Genomic DNA, 9,931 nt, shown 5'->3' on the forward strand with positions numbered 1-9,931 from the left:
GCCATGGCATGATGTCATGTTGCCAAAACGTGTCAGCAGATTAAGATTTGTGGAAATATTATTCTCTCTATGGTGGTATGTGGAACTTGTTTCACAGGGTCGGACACTATCCTTGTATTCAAATTCTTCCGTGGTGTATTCGGAGGAGGAACCCGCCTTGCAATGCCGAAGACAATACTGCGCGCTGGACTCATCGTGATTGAAAGCCTAGTTCAGGGGCTACTGAGGGAGTCCTGGATTAGGGGGTCTCCGGACAGCCAGATTATATCCTTTGGCCGGACTGTTGGACTATGAAGATACAAGATTGAAGACTTTGTCCCGTGTCTGGATGGGACTCTACTTGGCGTGGAAGGCAAGCTAGGCAATACGGATATGTATATCTCCTCCTTTGTAACCGACCTTGTGTAACCCTAGCCCTTTCCAGTGTCTATATAAACCGGAGGGTTTTAGTCCGTAGAATAACATACAATCATACCATAGGCTAGCTTCTAGGGTTTAGCCTCTCTGATCTCGTGGTAGATCTACTCTTGTACTACCCATATCATCAATATTAATCAAGCAGGACGTAGGGTTTTACCTCCATCAAGAGGTCCCGAACCTGGGTAAAGCATCGTGTCCCCTGTCTCTCTCTGTTTCTGCGTTCTCAGATTCTACCCTTTCACCGTTTCTTATATTCCCGGAGATCCGAACTCCGATTGGGCTGAAATTTTAACACGATCTCTATCTAGATATTAGCTTTCTTGCGACGAAATAAGGGCATCAACCGCCTTACGGTGTGGCCACGAGGGTCAGGGGAGCGCATGCCCCCCTAGGGCGCGCCCCCTGCCTCGTGGCCCCCTCGGGCACCATCTCGCGTGGATTTTTCTTCCCAAAAATCTCCGTCAATTTTTATCCCGTTTGGACTTCGTTTGATATGGATATTCTGCAAAACAAAAAACATGCAACAAACAGGAACTGGCACTGGGCACTGGATCAATATGTTAGTCCCAAAAATAGTATAAAAAGTTGCCAAAAGTATATGAAAGTTGTAGAATATTGGCATGGAACAATCAAAAATTATAGATACGACGGAGACATTCACCATACTTCTGATACTTGAAAATTATAAAAACAGAATCTGTCTAAAACAGAACAGTCTGTAATAATCTGAACATTCACCATACTTCTGATACTTGAAAATTCTACCACAATTAGTAAAAATAAAAAATTTGTATAAAAATACATTGCAAAAAGAATCAGAACCATTTGATGTTCCAGCTAAAAATTTAAAATCGCGCACTACAGCCACAGTTTCTGTCCTGCACCGTACAAACCATCAAGCAAATGTAAACATCCTAAAGGCAAACCTTGGCACATTATTTTTATAATACAATGGAATTGTACAAGGGGATAATTATTTTTATTGAAAAGTTTCTATAATCAAGATTCACAAAGTTTCCGTGAGCATGAACAAAGTTCAAGGAGCTCTCCCACTTCAACAATGCTTGTCTTTCTCACTTCCACTTTCCTTTTTGAAAAAGTTTTGGGTTCCACTCTTTATTTTTGTTGTTTTTAAACTATATGAAAGCACTCAACAGAAATAAATGACTCTCTAAAACTTCCGGGTTGTCTGCCTGACAGCGCTTTCTTTAAAGCCATTAAGCTAGGCATATAGTGCTCAAGTAATGAATCCACCCGGATCCCAAGGTATATCAAAGCCAATTTTAATTCCTGCTCGTCCTCGAGTAGGTAAATAATAAAAAAGATAATTTTTGATGTGGAATGCTACCTAGCATAATCTTGATCACATATCTAATCATGGCATGAATATTAAGACACGAGTGATTCAAAGCAAATGTCTATCATTTGACATAAAAACAATAATACTTCAAGCCTACTAATAAAGCAATCATGTCTTTTCAAAATAACAAGGCCAAAGAAAGTTATCCCTACAAAATCATATAGTCTGGCTATGCTCCATCTTCACCACACAAAATATTCAAATCATGCACAACCCCGATGAAAAGCTAAGCAATTGTTTCATACTTTTGACTTTCTCTAACCTTTTCAACTTTCAGGTAATACATGAGCGTGAGCCATGGACATAGCACTATAGGTGGAATAGAATGGTGGTTGTGGAGAAGACAAAGAGGAGAAGATAGTCTCACATCAACTAGGCGTATCAACGGGCTATGGAGATGCCCATTAATAGATATCAATGTAGTAGGGATTGCCATGCAACGGATGGACTTAGAGCTATAAGTGTATGAAAGCTCCAACTAAAACTAAGTGGATGTGCATCCAACTTGCTTGCTCATGAAGACCTCGGGCATTTGAGGAAGCCCATTATCGGAATATACAAGCCAAGTTCTATAATGAAAATTTCCACTAGTATATGAAAGTGATAACTCAAGAGACTTTCTATATGAAGAACATGGTGCTACTCTAAAGCACAAGTGTGGTAAAAGGATAGTAACATTGCCCCTTCTCTCCTTTTCTCTCATTTTTTTTATTTTTTTACTTTTTTTATTTTTTTATTTTTTTATTTTTTGGTGGGCTTCTTTGGCCTCTCTTATTTATTTGGGCTTCTTTGGCCTCTTTTATTTTTTTGTAAAGTCCGGAGTCTCATCCCGACTTATGGGGGAATCATAGTCTCCATCATCCTTTCCTCACTGGGGCAATGCTCTAATAATGATGATCATCACACTTTTATTTACTTATAACTCAATGTTTAGAACAAAGTATGACTCTATATGGATGCCTCCGACGGTGTACCGGGATGTGCAATGATCTAGCGTAGCAACGATATCAAAAAACGGACAAGCCATGAAAACATCATGCTAGCTATCTTACGATCATGCAAAGCAATATGACAATGAATGCTCAAGTCATGTATATGATGATGATGGGAGTTTCATGGCAATATATCTCGGAATGGCTTTGGAAATGCCATGATAGGTAGGTATGGTGGCTGTTTTGAGGAAGGTATATGGTGGGTTTATGGTACCGGCGAAAGTTGCACGGTACTAGAGAGGCTAGCAATGGTGGAAGGGTGAGAGTGCGTATAATCCATGGACTCAACATTAGTCATAAAGAACTCACATACTTATTGCAAAAATCTATTAGTTATCGAAACAAAGTACTACGCGCATGCTCCTAGGGGGATAGATTGGTAGGAAAAGACCATCGCTCGTCCCCGACCGCCACTCATAAGGAAGACAATCAATAAATAAATCATGCTCCGACTTCATCACATAACGGTTCACCATACGTGCATGCTACGGGAGTCACAAACCTCAACACAAGTATTTCTACTAATCCACAACTACCCACTAGCAAGACTCTAATATCACCATCTTTATATCGCAAAACTATTGCAAGGAATCAAACATATCATATTCAGTGATCTACAAGTTTTATGTAGGATTTTATGACTAACCATGTGAATGACCAATTCCTATCATCTCTCTAAATAGATATAAGTGAAGCAAGAGAGTTTAATTCTTTCTACAAAATATATGCCCACGCTCTAACAAATCTAAGTGAAGCAAAAGAGCATTCTACAAATGGCGGTTGTCTAAGTGAAGAGAAACAGGCAATCCAAACTTCAAACGTATAAGTGAAGCACATGAAGCATTCTATAAAGCCATACTCAAAAGATATAAGTGAAGTGCATAGAGCATTATATAAATCAACCAAGGACTATCTCATACCAGCATGGTGCATAAAAGAAAGATGAAAACTAAATGCAAAAGACGCTCCAAGATTGCACATATCGCATGAACGAAACGAATCCGAAAACATATCGGTACTAGTTGAAGAAAGAGGGGATGCCCCGGAAGGCATCCCCAATCTTAGACATTTGAGTCTCCTTGAATATTTACTTGGCGTGCCTCGGGCATCACCAAGCTTGAGCTCTTGCCTCTCTTACTTCTTCTCACATCGAGACCTTCTCGATCATCGAACACTTCATCCACACAAAACTTCAACAGAAAACTTGGTAAGATCCGTTCTGTTGCAAACCAATTCATATTTTGTTTTTGCATTGTGTCTACTGTAATATAGCTTTTACATGGCTTAATCCACTGATACAAATTGATAGTTTCATCAAAACAAGTAAACTATGCATCAAAAACAGAATCTGTCTAAAACAGAACAGTCTGTAATAATCTGAACATTCACCATACTTCTGATACTTGAAAATTCTACCACAATTAGTAAAAATAAAAAATTTGTATAAAAAGAAATTTCAAAAAGAATCAGAACCATTTGATGTTCCAGCTAAAAATTTAAAATCGCGCACTACAGCCACAGTTTCTGTCCTGCACCGTACAAACCATCAAGCAAATGTAAACATCCTAAAGGCAAACCTTGGCACATTATTTTTATAATACAATGGAATTGTACAAGGGGATAATTATTTTTATTGAAAAGTTTCTGTAATCAAGATTCACAAAGTTTCCGTGAGCATGAACAAAGTTCAAGGAGCTCTCCCACTTCAACAATGCTTGTCTTTCTCACTTTCATTTTCCTTTTTGAAAAAGTTTTGGGTTCCCCTCTTTAATTTTGTTGTTTTTAAACTATATGAAAGCACTCAACAGAAATAAATGACTCTCTCAAACTTTCGGGTTGTCTCCCTGGCAGCGCTTTCTTTAAAGCCATTAAGCTAGGCATATAGTGCTCAAGTAATGAATCCACCCGGATCCCAAGGTAAGCACAAAGTAACATATACCATGCAACAACGAAGTCTAACTCTCTTCCTATGCATCGGCATGTCATAAAAGAACAATTGATGCACACATAGTAAAGGCCAATGCATAGTATAAACAGTTTCTTACAATTTAATCGTATTGGAAACATAGAGAGGTGGAGATATAGTTCCTCTCTCATAATAATTGCAAGTAGGAATAGCAAGCACATGGATATTATATTCATCAAAATCACCATATGTAATAGTAAGACGCAACCCATCAATATAATCCTTAATAAGTGCAAACTTCTCTGATATAGTGTAGTCGGGAGAATTCAAAAAGATAATAGGACTATCATGCGTGGATGCAATAGCAACAATTTCATGTTTAACATAAGTAACTATAGCAAGTTCATCTCCATAAGCATAATGCATATTGGCATCTTGGCCACAAGCATAGCAAGCATCATCAAAAAGGGATATTTCAAGAGAATCAAAGGGATCATAACAATCATCATACCAATCATCCTTCGGTAAGCACGAAGGGAAATTAAACAATGTATGAGTTGAAGAGTTACTCTCATTAGAAGGTGGGCACAGGTAGCTAATCCGCTCTTCCTCCTTTTGTTCTTCGCTCTCCTCCTCATCTTTTTCATCCAATGAGCTCACAGTTTCATCAATTTCTTCTTCCATAGACTCCTGCAAAATATAGGTCTCTTCTTGGACAGCGGGGTAGTCCTCAATATATGGTTCAACATAGGCATTAGAAGCATAATTATCATAGCAATATTTAAGTATGGCAAAATTTTCAGATTTGTAAAGAGTGGCATCATACATTTCAATCAAAGAAGCAATTTCATAAGCACCCTTAAAAGCAACAAATTCTTCAATTTGTTGAACATCATAGTAACTATAAACACCCTTAGCATACAAAGATACGGTTCCATTATCACTAAACCTACATTGATAGGGAAGGTGTTTCTTAGGGTTTTTAGAACAACAAGTAATATCATATATTTCGCATAAATTCCAAGCATAACATTGCAAACGATGAATTTGACCCAGTAAAATTTTCCCTTTTTCAGATATTCGGTGTCACACATAACAAGCATGCTCATCTAAGGATTTGCCCTCAACTAAGGTAGTTGGAGTTTCAGCACGAGCACATAGGGATCAAAGATGATCCAAGTAATAAGCTTCAGCAGTGTGATAGATTTTGAGTGGTTCTTCAACCATTGGTTTAGTAGGTACAACTAATTTTTTTGGTATTGCGTTTCCTACCCATAACTAAAGATAGAAAACAACTAAGAACAGCAAATAAAAATTACTTAGTGATAAAGCAAACAAGCACACACGAGAATATTCACCCCACGCTATTGCTCCCCGGCAACGGTGCCAGAAAAAGGTCTTGATAACCCACAAGTATAGGGGATCGCAACAGTTTTCGATAAGTAAGAGTGTCGAACCCAACGAGGAGCTAAAGGCAGAACAAATATTCCCTTAAGTTCTATCGACCACCGATACAACTGTACGCATGCTTGATGTTCGCTTTACCTAGAACAAGTATGAAACTAGAAGTACTTTGTAGGTGTTGTTGGATAGGTTTGCAAGATAATAAAGATTAAATAAATAAAAAGTAGGGGCTGTTGTAAGTAAAGAAGCAATAAAGTAAATATAGCGAGTGTGGAAAAGTGGTGGTAGGAGTTGAGAAATTGCCCCTTAAGCAATTGACTACTTTACTAGACCGATAACAAGTACTATGTGGGAGAGGCCGCTGCTAGCATGTCATCCCTGACTTGGAATTCTATGCACTTATGATTGGAACGATTAGCAATCATCCGCAACTACTAACGTTCATTAAGGTAAAACCCAACCATAGCGTTAAGATGTATTGGCCCCCCTTCAATCCCGTATGCATCAATTTCTATGCTAGGTTGAAGGTTCTGTCACTCTTGCCCTCCAATAAATAGTCCTATCAACATACAACTAACCCTATGGTGTGATCCACGCGCGCGCTTATATGATGGGCACCAAAGGACAGCAACATAGCCACAAGAAAATTAAATCAATCATAGCAATTCATCAACTACCGATACGACAACCAAAATCTAATCAGACATCATAGGATGGCAACACATCATTGGATAATAATATGAAGCATAAAGCACCATCTTCAAGTAGAGGGTACAGCGGGTTGCGGGAGAGTGGACCGCTGTAGATAGAGGGGGGAAGGGGATGGATATGTTGGTGAAGATGGCAGAGGTGTTGGAGTAGATCGCGATGATGATGATGATGATGGCCACGGCAGCGTTCCGGCGCCACCGGAAGAGAAGGGGAGAGGGGGCCCCTTTGTCTTATTCTTCCTTGACCTCCTCCCTAGATGGGAGAAGGGTTTTCGCTCTGGTCCTTGGCCTCCATGGCATGGGAGGGGTGAGAGCCCCTCCGAGATTGGATCTGTCTCTCTGTCTCTCTCTGTCTCTGCGTTCTTAGATTCTACCCTTTCACCATTTCTTATATTCCCGGAGATCCGTAACTCCGATTGGGCTGAAATTTTAACACGATCTCTATCCGGATATTAGCTTTCTTGCGGCGAAAGAAGGGCATCAACCTCCTTACGGGGTGGTCACGAGGGTCAGGGGCGCGCCTGCCCCCTGCCTCGTGGCCCCCTCGGGCACCGTCTCGTGTGAATTTTTCTTCCCAAAATCATATATATTCCAAAACAAATCTCCATCAGTTTTATCCCGTTTGGACTCCGTTTAATATGGATATTCTGCGAAACAAAAAACATGCAACAAACAGGAACTGGCACTGGGCACTGGATCAATATGTTAGTCCCAAAAATAGTATAAAAATTGCCAAAAGTACATGAAAGTTGTAGAATATTGGCATGGAACAATAAAAAAATTATAGATACGACAGAGACGTATCACTTACCTTATCATGTACCTCATCTTTTTAATGATTCTAGAGTGTTCCGGAAGGACTCTTTTATGTGTTCTTCGGGTGTCATAGTTTGGATAATATTACTTTCAATATTAATGGGCGTACCTGAGATATAATGTTTTATTCGTTGCCCATTAACAACCATCGGGTTAGTACCTTCGATATTATTTATTTTGATAGCTCCAAACCGGTAAACCTCCTCGATAACATAGGGTCCTTCCCATTTGGAGAGGAATTTTCATGCAAAGAATCTGAAACGAGAGTTGTACAAAAGAACATATTCTCCAACTTTAAACTCACGCTTTTGGATTCTTTTATCATGCCATCTTTTAACCTTTTCTTTAAGTAGCTTGGCATTTTCATAAGCTTGGGTTCTCCATTCATCTAATAAGCTAATATCAAATAACCTGTTTTCACCGGCAAATTTGAAATCATAGTTGAGTTCCTTGATTGCCCAGTATGCTTTATGTTCTAACTCAAGAGGCAAATGACAAGCTTTTCCATAAACCATTTTATAAGGAGACATACCCATAGGATTTTTATATGCTGTTCTATAAGCCCAAAGTGCATCATCTAATTTCTTAGATCAATTCTTCCGGGGCCTATTGACAGTCTTTTGAAAAATTAATTTTATTTCTCTATTTCTAAGTTCAACTTGACCACTAGACTGAGGATGATATGGTGATGCAATCCTATGGTTAACATCGTACTTAACAAGCATTTTACGGAAAACACCATGAATAAAGTGTGAACCACCTTCAGTCATTAAATATCTAGGGACTCCAAACCTTGGGAAAATAACTTCCTTAAGAATTTTAATAGAGGTGTTGTGATCAACACTACTGGTTGGAATAGCTTCTACCCGTTTAGTAACATAATCAACAGCAACCAAAATATGTGTATACCCATTAGAGGAAGGAAAAGGTCCCATGTAATAAAATCCCCAAACATCAAATGGTTCGGCAGCAAGTGAATAATTCATAGGCATTTCTTGACGCTTACTGATATTACCTATTCTTTGACATTCATCATAAGATAAGACGAACTTACAGGCTTCCTTGGAAAGAGTAGGCCAATAAAATCTAGACTCCAGTACCTTGTGAGCAGTTCTGTCACCCGCATGATGTCCTCCATAAGATTCGGAGTGACATTTCCGTAGGATTTGTCCCTGTTCATGCTCGGGTACACAACGTCTAATAACACCATCTACTCCTTCTTTATAAAGATGTGGGTCATCCCAAAAGTAATGTCTTAAATCATAGAAGAATTTATTATTTTGTTGGTAAGTAAAGCTAGGTGGTAAATATTTAGCAACAATGTAATTAGCATAGTTAGCATACCAAGGAGTGTTATGAGAAACATTTATTGCAGCTAACTGCTCATCGGGAAAACTATCATCAATAGGTAGTGGGTCATCAAACACATTTTCAAGCCTAGATTAGTTATCAACTATGGGGTTCTCAGCTCCTTTTCTATCGGTGATATGTAAATACAATTCTTGTAGCAAGAGAACCCATCGAATAAGTCTAGGTTTAGCACCTTTCTTTTCCATAATATATTTAATAGCAGCATGATCGGTGTTAACTATTACTTCTGAATAAACAATGTAAGATCTAAATTTATCGCAAGCAAACACCACTGCTAGAAATTCCTTTTCAGTAGTAGCATAATTTCTTTGAGCACTATCTAGAGTTTTACTAGCATAATGAATAACATTTAGTGTCTTATCAACTCTTTATCCTAGAACAGCACCAACAGCATAATCACTAGCATCACACATAATTTCAAAAGGTAAGTTCCAATCAGGTGGTTGAACAATAGGTGCAGAAATTAAGGCTTTCTCCAGTGTTTCGAAGGCTTCTAAACAATCATCATAAAAAACAAAAGGTACATACTTTTGCAAAAGATTTGTAAGAGGCCTTATAAATTTCAGAAAAGTCTTTGATAAATCTCCTATAGAAACCAACATGACCTCGAAAACTATGAATACTTTTGATATCTTTAGGACATGGCATTTTGATATGTCTCCAACGTATCTATAATTTTTGATTGCTCCATACTATATTATCTACTGTTTTGGACATTATTGGGCTTTATTATCCACTTTTATATTATTTTTGGGACTAACCTACTAACCCGAGGCCCAACCCAGAATTGTAGTTTTTTTTGCCTATTTTAGGGTCTCGAAGAAAAGGAATATCAAACGGAGTCCAAACGGAATGAAACCTTCGGGAACGTGATTTTCTCACCGAACATGATCCAGGAGACTTGGATCCCACGTCAAGACACAAAAGAAGAGGCCACGAGGTAGGGGGCGCG

Source organism: Triticum dicoccoides, chromosome 4A (genome assembly GCF_002162155.2).
Source record: "Triticum dicoccoides isolate Atlit2015 ecotype Zavitan chromosome 4A, WEW_v2.0, whole genome shotgun sequence".
Lineage (NCBI taxonomy): Eukaryota > Viridiplantae > Streptophyta > Magnoliopsida > Poales > Poaceae > Triticum > Triticum dicoccoides.